The sequence below is a fragment of the Ambystoma mexicanum genome, chromosome 1p (genome assembly GCF_040938575.1).
Source record: "Ambystoma mexicanum isolate Mex_15411 chromosome 1p, UKY_AmexF1_1, whole genome shotgun sequence".
In the NCBI taxonomy this organism is placed as follows: domain Eukaryota; kingdom Metazoa; phylum Chordata; class Amphibia; order Caudata; family Ambystomatidae; genus Ambystoma; species Ambystoma mexicanum.
In genome coordinates this window covers 24,223,030-24,235,470 of record NC_090921.1, presented here as the reverse complement: position 1 = coordinate 24,235,470, position 12,441 = coordinate 24,223,030, and the positions used below count along the sequence as shown (strand labels likewise).

The 12,441-nt window shown below is 48.4% G+C and overlaps 1 protein-coding gene across 3 annotated transcripts in view; it reads left to right on the top strand.

The window, feature by feature from the left end:
* Window positions 1–12,441, top strand: part of LOC138564428 (zinc finger protein 135-like) — a 121,431-nt gene that overhangs the window by 18,703 nt on the left and 90,287 nt on the right. The window lies entirely within an intron of this gene.

Sequence of the window (12,441 nt, the reverse complement as noted above, 5' to 3'; positions counted from 1 at the left end):
TGGTGGTGTGTGCTGGAAAGTGTAATTGCTGAAACGCTATTTCTAATAGCTTCACTGGCATTACCACTTTCCCTGAATTATTTTGTCGCCATAGTAAATCTGTTGCTGATTGGCTGCACCCTCGTTTTACCCACATCATCTTTTCATCGCCACTTGCTCATTCCTGTAGCTCTAGTATTTGTGATATGGTCATCGCATTGTATCCTTCTGGGAGCTCTTCATTTGTCTTGTGCTGCAGCATGTACTCACCTGTTTCATGTTTTTCAAAGTATGAAGCTTCCTTGGCTTCCCCAGAGAAGCTTCCCCAGAGACACAACGTCTGTGTTGGACGTATGTGCTTGGCACTTCACTATTGCTACCACTGTTGGATCTTTTAGGGCCTCAATTAACTCCTTCAGTAGTTCTGCATGTTGTACTGGGGTCCCATCTGCTCTTCGAAACCCCCTCCGCCCCCATCTTGCCAGACCTCCATGTACTGTTGTCGTCATGTAAGATGAATCTGTGTATATTGTTACTGCACAACTTTTAGCTGCATGTAGTGCTTCTATTAAGGCAATGAGTTCCGTTGCCTGTGCTGAGAAATGGGATGGAAGGCGATACTGCACTAGGGTCTCATACTCACCTTCTTCTAACCTCACCACTGCCAACCCTACATGTTTCTCTCCCTTGTCCATGTCAATTGATGCTGACCCATCCACAAAGTACACCTCCCCCTCGTTCAGGGCATTCTCGCACACCACCGTGACCTCCCCTCTTTCCCCTGTGTAAGTTGCACAATTGTGTTCCTGCATGTCCTCCAGTGTGCATGCTTCTGTAATGAATGTTGCCGGATTCACTGTCCTGCATCGTAGCACATGGATATTGGCGCTCGACAATATTATCTCATAGGCAGTTGCTCGTTGTGTGGTCAGTGTGCTTTTTGATCTCTCAAGTATTGCAAATAATGAGTGTTCCACAAACAATGTGACAGGGCATCCCATTACTATTGTGGCACTTTTCTCAATGGCGAATGCGGCGGCGGCGAGAGATTACTCGCATGCAAAGTGTCCTTGCATCACCACATCCAAGGTGCCACTATAGTAAGCCAGCGGTTTGTGTCCTAGAGAAGTCTCTTGTGTCAGTACAGCTGTCATGAGTGTTCCCTTACAATGTGAAAATAGGAAAAACTTGCGTTCATAATCAGGGTTGGCCAGTACTGGAGCACTCAAAATCAATTCTTTTAGGGACTTGAATGAGTCGCTCATCTCTTCTGACCATTCTATTTTCCTGTTCTCTTGTTGTGCCTCCTTGAGTGCTTGCAGTAATGGTCTCGTGTATGCTGCATAATCTAATATCCATGCTCTGCAATAATTGCACATTCCCAAAAATGTCTGCATCTCCTTCACTGTTGTGGGTTCTCTTACTGATCTTATTGCTTCTACCCTGTCAGGGATTATTCTCTTTCCGTCTTTCGATATCAGCTGCCCGAAGTATAAGACCTCTTCCTGACAGTACTGTCGCTTTTCCTTGTCCACTTTGTACCCCTTGTTTGCCAGCAGTGACAGGAGTGTTACTGAGTCTTTTCTGCAGTTTTCTTCATTCTGTGCTCAGACGAGCAGATCGTCTACATACTGAATGATTGTGCTTTCAACTGATAAATTACCCAGGTCTTCGTGTAGTATGCGGTTGAATATACTTGGGCTCTCACAGTATCCCTGTGGTAGACTGCAATGTTCGTACCTCTTTCCCCCTAATGTAAATGCTGTCAGGTATCTGCTTTCTTCTGCCAAGGGGATAGAAAAGAATGCGTTTTTCAAATCGACCACTGTGAAATGTGATGGCGTTTTTGGGATACTGCATAATATCGAAGCAGGGTTTGGGACCAAAGGGAACTCTTTCTGTATGACGTCATTTAAGGGGCGTAAATCCTGGATCATCCTCCAAGCCCCTCCCTTTGCTTTTTTAATCTGGTAGATACAGGTGTTGCATGGTGAGTTTGAAGGCACTATTATTCCCTGAGCTAATAATGCATTTATTGTCTCTTTTATCCCTTCCTCAGCTTCACGGGATAATGTGTATTGCTTTACTCGGGGCAGGATTGCCCCTTGTTTGAGTTTTATGACCACTGGCGTCACTCCATGCAACAACCCCACATCATGGGGGCCTGTTGTCCACAAATTGCCTGGCACCAGTCGCATGTCATTGTCAAAAAATGACGGTTGTGTTCCCACTACTGCCATCAATTGAACGGGAATTTGCCTAGCCTGAATCAAAATGTCACAGGGCATTGCTATTTCCATTATTATTTCACCATCATTGTCTGAATCAGAGAAGAGATCCTCATCAGATAAGTCTCGTAGGGCAACATTAGCGTTGACGCACAGTACAGTGCGCCATTCACATCCATCTATGTCCATCCCAATTACTGCAATCCTTTTCGCTGACACCTGTACAGCATGCAAGTCTAATGATACCACTGACCCTAGTGCTATGTCTGGGCGCACTATTGGGCGGAAGATGAATTCCGCGGGTATTCTCCAATCCAACTTTTTTAGCTCAGGAACTACTTGGGCCAGTGTTTTAAAACCTTCAATAAACATTCTTTCATCCACTGGCAGGCCACGTATTTCCGGAGCAGTTGTTTGTGCCTGTACTACCAGCATCACACGTAATGGGCATATCCCTGGTGTTGAACACACTATTCCTCTTTCTGTGAATGATATTGTCATGTTAAGCTTGCTAAGAAGGTCCCTCTCTAGCAAGTTTATTGGAGGTTGTTCGTAATACAGTAAGGGTGTTTTTACAGTTTTACCCCCCACTGTCACATCCAAAGCTTCTGTATAAGGAACTTCAATTACAGCCCCAGAGAACCCCTGCGTCTCTAACTTCCGGTTAGATAACGGAAACCGGCCCTCCCTGATGCATGATTTCTCCGCTCCCGAATCCACCATGAATATGAACTGCTTGTCTCCTATCTGCACCCCTACCAATGGTTCCTCTGCTGCATCGTAGGTGGTAGATAGGACAGGACACGCAAGTGTTCTCTGTGGGCTGTCCTATGCGGGGTGTCTCATTTCCCCCCCTTGGTTGAACACGCTCCCTGAAACTACTGATACCCCACTATAGGGGGCTGGTGCTGGGGCTCCATTTGCTGTTGTCGCAAAAGGATTGCCTGGGGTGTAGTGCATAGTGACATTGTTCTTTGGGTGATTCTGTGTTCTGTATTGGTGTCCCTGCCGTTGCTCAGGGTACCCCTGCCCTGGGTCCCTTTGTTGCTGTTCCATTGGGAGACCATATGGGCTTCCCGGATGAGGATGGCCATAGTGTTCTACCTCTGGAAACCCGCTGTTTGGTCTACTCCTGCACTCTCTGGAAAAGTGCCCCCACCTCCCGCAGTTCCAAAAACTTCCTTGTGCACCTCTGGGACCCTGCCATCCATTTCCCCATTCCCCCATACCCTTGTCCACCCCCTCTTTGACCCCTGTACCCACCTCGTCCCCCTCGAGGGGCCCACTCTTGCCACTGCAGACCTCCACTCTGCTCCTTCTCGTTCCAATGCCTCTGCCCTGCTCCTGTCCAATTCGTCGCCATCCTCCCTTGTATTGCTACCAGCCCCTCCTCCTCCTCATCTCCCTCCCTGCTGTGTGGGAGCGCGGCTACTAATGCGGCAACCATCACCAGCTTTGTCTGTACTAGTTTCGCTTCGTCTGCCAATCTTCTCTGCGCCACCTCCTTTTCCCTTTCTTTTATTCGTTTGCAGTGGTGAACTATTATGCTCTGAATTTTGGGCCAACCTTTTGCTTCAATACCTGCTATTTTGTGAAGTGCTTTTTGTACCTCTTTTGGGAGCCCCCTCTTTATTATAAAGTAGAATAATGATGTTGATTGATACCAGGGCATGCCCGTTTCGGCTCTCCACATCTCTTGGTCCCGAAAGATGTAATCCATAGCATCTTCCCCGTCATTCATTGTACATTGCATTACTGACTGCAAATCTGGGGTATCTGGAAATGTTTCCCGCAAGGCATCCCACACCCTGGCACGTACTGTATTGAAAGAGGCAGCATCATGACGATCGCAGTCTAACGTTACTCCCGGGAAGCCAGCTTTTACCCATACTCTGTCTGCTTGATCCCCAACTGCTGATACTAGCAAACTCTTCACGTCACCTATTGTTAGAGGTACCCCGGCTGTGTGTTTCTCAAAGGCATATATCCACTTGCTCGCCCCTCCTGATAGCGGGGGCAATAATTTTAACAAATTGGCCTTATCCATCTGAGCCCAGGGTATGTAATTCGGCCTCCCTCCTCCTCTATGTATTAATGGGAGTTGAAACCTCCCCTTTGCCGTTGTATCTGCACTCACCTTTATTCCTGATTTTCCTAATGGCGCCATTTTTCCCAACCTGTTCCTTAGTCGCCCTGTCCATTCCTCGTCCATCGTTCTCATTGAGCATGCGCCATCCAACTCCTCGCTTTCCCCACCCATTGCCACACTTAGCCTTTCACCTTCTTCTAAGTCATCCCCTATATCACACAATAGTTCCTCTCTGCCTCCTGTCGTCCTTAACTCATCACCACTACACCCCTCTCTTCCCCCTAGTTCAATTATCCGTGTTGGTTCTTCTTCTATCCTAAACAGTATCTCTCCTTTTTTCCATCCTTCTCCAAATGTCCTATTCTCACTCTGCGCTCCTGATGCAGGCTCTGATCTAGCGGCATTGATTGCAGTCCGCTCGCATATAATTTTTATTCTCGAGAGCTCGTCTTTGGCTATAGAGAGTCTGGATTCTAGATCTCCTGTCAATTTCTCTATATCCACCCTTGGTGTACTTACCTGCTCTCATTCCCTATGACTCTCATATGGTGGGGGTGCAGTTGGCCCTTGAGTGGTAGTGGTCGTCGTTGTCGTTGGGGGTACATAAGTTGGGTCACTATATCCCTCTGCGGGCACTGGCTTATTTAGTATTGGGTACAGCCTAGTTACCTCTATCGGGGGCTTCCCCTCTGGCAATACCTTGTCATCTTTTGGTATCAGTAATGGGTTGTCAGTAGTAGATGGTAGGTCAGTATCTAATTCCCTTTTCTTAGGTGGGGGTATTTCTTCAAACAGTCTCCATAGGTCTAATATTTCTCTCCTATTGTGTAGCTGCTTCCCCTTATATTTCAAACAAATACATGTTGCTACCATATCTATAACACCCTTGTCAAATGATCCCCCTTCGGGCCATATCTGAGGTAATCCTTCCCCTTTCAACTCTGTGATCCACTGGTCATGATATTTCTTAATCCGTTCTGTGTACCCAGGTAGGCTCTATCAAATATGTGATAAGGGTGTTTCTGCCCCCATACTTCGTACTTACTGGATGCTAGTGTACCTCTCTATGTATGTCTGTCTCTTTGAGCGTGTCACCATGTGAACTCTCGTACTTATGTCTTATGGAGCATTGGCGTGTTTTCCCGTCACCTGTACAGTATGAGAATGGCTGCACACAGCCTCTATTCTATACTCTTTAGGGGGCACGTACAAGAGCAAACCATCAATAACTTCGACAATTGAACCCAGCAGATCAAGGAAATGAACACTCACTGTACCACATTACACTCTTCTTTCTGATGTTTCTCCTGGTCACACTTACCGTAACCGTACCACAATTACGTATTTCTGACCACCTTTACACACTTATTATATCAAGTATGTTCTGGCATATACAATGCATACACACTCATAAGCAGCACTCTATTCACAGCCCAGTTTGTCCTCCCTTTCCTCCCTTGCCAACTGTCCCTGTCCGTCTTAATCTGATATATATATTCGTCTCCTAATTTTGATGTAAAACTATTTATCTACTTACATTATATCTTTGTTTGTACTAACCCGCTTTTATTTTCCCGAAAACCCAGAGAGAAAAATAGAAATAGTAGCAGTCACTAATGTATTTTCCGTGTCTTCCTTTACCAGACACCTTTATCTCATATTCCACTTCTTCATATATTCCCAGTACTAGTCAAGATAGCACTATGCGGCGCCGCCTTCCACCCCCTTGCGGAGCTAGGTTCCCGTCTCTTTATCTCTGTTCACCTCTTAATCCTAATAGCCATATGCAAAGAAAAAGCAAAGAAAGTTTAGGATGGTCCTTAGTAGACCCAAAGTGCCCCCCTTTCAACCAGCCTCGTTCCCTGTCCTATATTTATTCCCTTACTCCCTTTATGGTCGCTCGCACTCAATACTCACGTGCCCGTCTTGAACCGAGAGTCTCTGAAACTGGGTCCGTCCAGGCAGTGTTGCCGTTTGCTCAATGGTCAGTCCCGGCTCCGGGCAGCGGTACTCAAAGGGGATTTTTCAACCGGGATCCCGTACCCTCTCTCTGGTGGGTGCGCACTTCTGAGCGTACCGGTCGCCGTTGGCGGGCAGCCTCCCGGAGCCGGTGCACCGTGCGTATCCCTTTTCGACCAGAGATTTTTGTGCCAAAGGGGACGGTAGGGGTATATATATATTAGGAGAGAAGTTAAAATCACGCTTTCGGGGTCACCACTGAAGGCACGCGTCCCCAGATAGCACAATCCACCCCACAATGAGAGACAATAATGGACTCTCGCAGGATGGGAATATGGCCAGGACAAAGTGCGGGTGAGCTTAAATGGGAGTTTATCAATCAAAATAGAGCATGCAAAGAACTCTGCAAACTCTGAGAGCGCTCTGTCTGACAATAGCAAAGACAGGCGTATATATTTACAAAAAACATCATAAGAACCTACATATTATAGGAGGCACAAGTTTGTGGGGATTGGGTGGCGACGACTAGCTATAGGTGCTGCTGCGATGTGGTTTGCTGCGGTTGGAGGACATCACTGGTTACCCTCGTGGGTTGGGCTGGGCCTGGTAAATCTTCCAATAGGTTATTCTACAGGTTAACGCAACACAGGAGGAATGCACCTAGAGTGGAGTCTGTTGGCGATTCATCAATACATGGTTACCATCGTCCTGTTGACCGGGTATCAGAGGTTGTGGGGTTGGGTCTCGGGGCATGGGACAGGAGGTCTGTGTTATCATGTCTTGTTAGAAGTCATTATGGATGTGTTCCTGTAATGTTGCCATAATATTGGGTGTCCTAATTTTACAGGGGCCATTAACCTAAGGTGAGCCGGTGGGTCGTGGAGCCTAAGAAAGGGCGCCTTTGGATCTGTGTTTTAAGGCCGGGGTTTACTGCTGGGTTGTAAATATTTCAGGTGGCAGGCCGTGGCCTTGGGTGCTGCGGGGAATTGTGAATGCTTGAAGCGGCTCCAGCCGAGTTGGGGGAGGTGGAGCAGGGCAGCACAGGCCTCTGCTTTTTCGTCTGGCCGGCTTCACTGGGAGGAAGGGGGAATGGCCTTGCGTGTGCTCACAAAGGTATTTTCCTCGTGTGTTGCAGATTTTAGGTGGAAGAGACATAAACATTCAAATAATATACAATACTCATTGAGTCTTTCCAAAGCTCACGTTTTTGACATTGCTAGTTCCATCCATATGGCCCATTTGAGCACATTACTTGTACACTACGTTTTTAACAACTACAACATTTTGTTATATGTTTACACATACACGGTAAGTGAGGTAATAGTAAGGTTGGTGGAGCACGCAGGAGCAACCCGGCACTGAGACTGGCGGCAGTGGTACATAGTGGGGTTGGACACATGCATGGTGTATTTTCGTGCACCCCTTACATGAGCCCTCAATATGGTTGCATTTGTCTTCCTTTGCACTCTAGCAGCATTAGTTCAGTTTTGGCGCGGGACCGTGGGGTGCAGACTTCTCGACAACACACAACATAAAAAACCACCGGGACGCATTTACCATTTGCGCATAGCTACATGGATGTGGGTGCTTTATCTCTAATGCCATATGAGCACCCATTCTGCCATTTTCATATATTTTACAGGTTTTTTAGTCAGAGAGGTTGTGGAGAGAACGCTTTCATCACAAGTGGTTTGCTCATTAGTATTTGGGGACTCTGCTTTTGTCAGGGGACCATTTTACAGTTCTTTTCCACCCCGGCCCTGTTGGCCGGGTCATGCTGGAAACAGCGATACATTGCGGAAGGTGAAATGTTACAGTGTTGGTATCTAACACTAGCTCATGTCCGTCTGTTCGTGGAAACGGGCTCTTAGCGGATCTGCCAGGGAGCTGTGGCCACAGGGATAAGAGATACTCTCCAAGGGTGGGGGCCGCGCGGCGGTGCACAGGGCTCAAGACATTTCTATTATACAAAATGGTTTCCAGGGCCTAGCTAAATTGAGCAGGTTTGGTCAATGTCTTCAGCCAGTGCCCCACCCACCACCTGGGCCCTGGTGGCGGGGAGGACAATTGATGAACCATGAACCTCACCGGGGGAGAAGAGGCAGGGGAGGGGGGTCTCCTGGACCAGTCCTCCCATACAGTCCTTTAGAATGGGTGGGGGCTGTTAAGAGTTGGGTGAGTCATGGTGTTGGGGGCAGCAGCAAGCACAGTTGCTTTCTGGTTGGCAGCATCATTGTATCCGAGGTTGTGGTGTCCTAAAATGATTTGTATTTTTATTTATATAGCGCACCAGGCCCAGGGATGCATTTGGTGAAGGGTTTCATAAATGGTGTGATCTAGAGTGAGATGTCGAGATCGGGGAGGATGGGCCTGCTTGGTTGCCTATAGATCGAGAGCCAGTAAAACGACATAGTTTGAGGGTCATTGGTCAGCTTGAGGAGTAGCATGTTATACCCTGGGGAGGGTGGTAGTGGGCAGGTCCTGATTTTTAGGGAGGATTTGGCAATGAGGCCTACTCCCCTGGCCTATCCCATTTAGTCGGTCTTATCTGTAGATCAAGTAGCTGGGTGATATGGCTCTGGGGGAGAGGGGATGGAAGCATCGTGAGGCCAATACTCGGTAGTAGCTTGGACATCAAGGTGTGACTCAAGGATGAGGTTGTGCATTTCAACTGCCTGTGCACCCAGGGATCCCACATTGATGAGTGCACACTTAAGTGATTCTGCTGGCTGAGACGTTGCCTTGACAGAATGCTGTGATTGCCACGGTGGTAGTTAGCCATCGATCTCGTTGTGGTGGCTCCAGAGGTGGTTTGGAGAATGGCAGTAGTGGTGGTGAGAGTTCTGGCTCTGAGTTTGTGGAGTTGAGGAGCACCCAGGCATGGTGTTGTGTGAGCTCTGGTCACTTTGCTGGATGGAGGATGAGCGAGATGTATGTTATTTGCCATGGGGGTGATTGCGGGAGGCTGTGCTCTGGTGGTACAGGGTGTTGTTGGGGACAACCTGAGGGGGTTATTACCTGAGCTAGTGGAAGTGGGCATAGCATTGGGGATGGAATTACTGAAGGTGGAAGCAGGGTTGCAAGGGATGCGCCCCGGCTCTCTTCTGTGAATGAGGCTCCCAGGTGTAGCCTTGGGCTTGGGGGGGGCTACCTGGTAACTGGTGGCATAGCATGCTGTGCCTATCCGTTCTAGTACAGGTAAGAAGGGAGGGGGGGGGCAGAGGGGGTTGTTTATTTCAGTCCCTGGGAATAAGAGAGCATAGCGTGCACACGTGGGTGGGGATCAATTCTACATGCTGTAAAGTTTATGGAAGTGGCAGTGCTGATGGTTTATTTTAGGCCTTGGGGTACAATAGAGGGCGGGGTATTGTGGGGAACGTATGTGCAGCACCAAGTATCGTGGCAGTGTGAACGGGAGCAGCAATGAGTAAATCAATGCACATTAAGCGGAGAATCAGAATCTTTCATAGGACGCGATAAACTGGGAGCAGGACTTGGGTCTTAGCAATGGGGAGATGCTGTCTACGGTCTAAGGAGCAGGACTTGGGTCTTAGCAATGGGGAGATGCTGTCTATGGTCTAAGGAGCAGGACTTGGGTCTTAGCAATGGGGAGATGCTGTCTACGGTCTAAGGAGCAGGACTTGGGTCTTAGCAATGGGGAGATGCTGTCTACGGTCTAAGGAGCAGGACTTGGGTCTTAGCAATGGGGAGATGCTGTCTACGGTCTAAGGAGCAGGACTTGGGTCTTAGCAATGGGGAGATGCTGTCTAAGGAGCAGGACTTGGGTCTTACCAATGGGGGAGATTCTGTCTACAGTCCAAGGAGCAGGACTTGGGTCTTAGCAATGGGGAGATGCTGTCTACGGTCTAAGGAGCAGGACTTGGGTCTTAGCAATGGGGAGATGCTGTCTACGGTCTAGGGAGCAGGACTTGGGTCTTAGCAATGGGGAGATGCTGTCTATGGTCTAAGGAGCAGGACTTGGGTCTTAGCAATGGGGAGATTCTGTCTACGGTCTAAGGAGCAGGACTTGGGTCTTAGCAATGGGGAGATGCTGTCTATGGTCTAAGGAGCAGGACTTGGGTCTTAGCAATGGGGAGATGCTGTCTATGGTCTAAGGAGCAGGACTTGGGTCTTAGCAATGGGGAGATTCTGTCTACGGTCTAAGGAGCAGGACTTGGGTCTTAGCAATGGGGAGATGCTGTCTACGGTCTAAGGAGCAGGACTTGGGTCTTAGCAATGGGGAGATGCTGTCTATGGTCTAAGGAGCAGGACTTGGTCTTAGCAATGGGGAGATGCTGTCTACGGTCTAAGGAGCAGGACTTGGGTCTTAGCAATGGGGAGATGCTGTCTACGGTCTAAGGAGCAGGACTTGGGTCTTAGCAATGGGGGCGATGCTATCTACGGTCTAAGGAGCTTTCTGTGAGAGCTAGACACCGGGTAATACAGTTTAAGGTGCTAAACCAGTTGCATTGCACCTCTGCCTAATTGGCTACATTTTCTCCTAGTCAGTGGTGGCTGTGGTAAATGTGGCAAGACTTGGCAGATTCGTTCCACATGTGTTATGATATGATACAGCATTTATAACGCGCCTATACACGTGTTTCAAGGCGCATTAGGAATACCCACTGATTTCATCATTTTGGCAAGAGATTGCTGCATTAGTGGGCGCGCTTTGGCTATCCCGATACTTAATTACTTACTGGGGGATGCTGGTAAAGTGCCGATAGTCATAGGTCTATTTTTTTGTTTTTAACATAGCTCGTCTTATCGCTGTGTGGCATCCTTACACGCTGGAAATCCACCCTTACTAGCGAGGATCGGTTGAGAGATTTGATATATGTCAATGAAAGGGGGGAGAGTGATGTGTCCATGGTTCCAGGGACTTGCAGACCCATGGCTATATGAAGTCCTCTTAAGAGTATAGCTGGCTGGTGCCCACCATGGAGGGGGTAATGCAACCGCTGGGTGATGCCATGCATAAGCCATGAACTGATTGGGATATATGCATGGGGGTACTGCTGTTAATGGAATTCCATACACGTGTCAAATGGACTCTGTAATGCCAGTTGTCTCTTTTGGTTAACTACACTATAAATGGCCTCATTACACGGATGGCGGTAAGGATTTACCAGTACCGGTAAATCCTTACCGCCTTACTACGAGGTCCCTTTGCGGGTTGGGGGATTTAACGCCTGCTTTTTGCAGGCGTTAAAAACCAACCCGCAAAGGGACCCAGGGAGCTAATTACAGTACCGCAATTTGCGGTACCGTAATTAGCGCCTTCCCCATTCCCATTGAGCCCTATGGGGCAAAAATGGGAATGGGGAAGGGCAATGGTGGAAGGGGGAATTATCGCCCCTCCAACTTGGAATGGGGCGGTAATTCCCTTTTCCGCCAAGGCGGTGCCGGTATTTTACCGGCATGAACCATGGCGCTAATAGCGCCATGGCTCACCGCCTTCCGTGTAATGAGGCCCACTGTTTAAGAAATAAAGATTTAAAAATAAAATGTGAGTGAGTATCCGCACTCGCCAACCCTTAATGCACTTTGTCCCTTGTGTTCCTTCGCTCAGAGGAGCTATTAATGCCTGCTACCGGAAACATCCACCAGCTGCCGCTGGCCGTGAATCCGGGCCTCTTCATGGGCCGCCTCCCACACTGCATGGCTGGGATGTATCACGGTACATCAGGCTGCTGGGAGACTCCCATCACGGTCACAACACATTTACTGGAATGGTGGGGGACTGCTGAAAGACCTGCACACATCCTGCCATGGTCTAGGCGTCCCTTAGCATGCGCTGTCACTCTTGGAAGGCTTATCATTCGCCTTCCATGGGGGTGGGGGAGTTGGTTAATTGTAATAATACACACTTGTTATCTTGGGCGTAGGTGACCGGAATCTCTGAAGGGATTATGTATTCGCACTTAATGACATGTTTACATTTTAATGCTTATGAACTGCACTAGGCCTTCCTCGTGGAGATGAATGCATTTGCAATCCCTTATATACCTGTTCGGGTGGAAAGAGTGGATCCCCAAATTTTCAGCCCCAGCTGCAAGGCTCCTCCTGGCTGCGCAGAAAGGGTGGCGCCTGGACGCGCTGAGGCACTTTACATCCTGCATAGTGGCCTTTGAGCTTATTATGCAGCATGATGATGAACAGAGAAGCAGTGTGTCTCTTCATTAG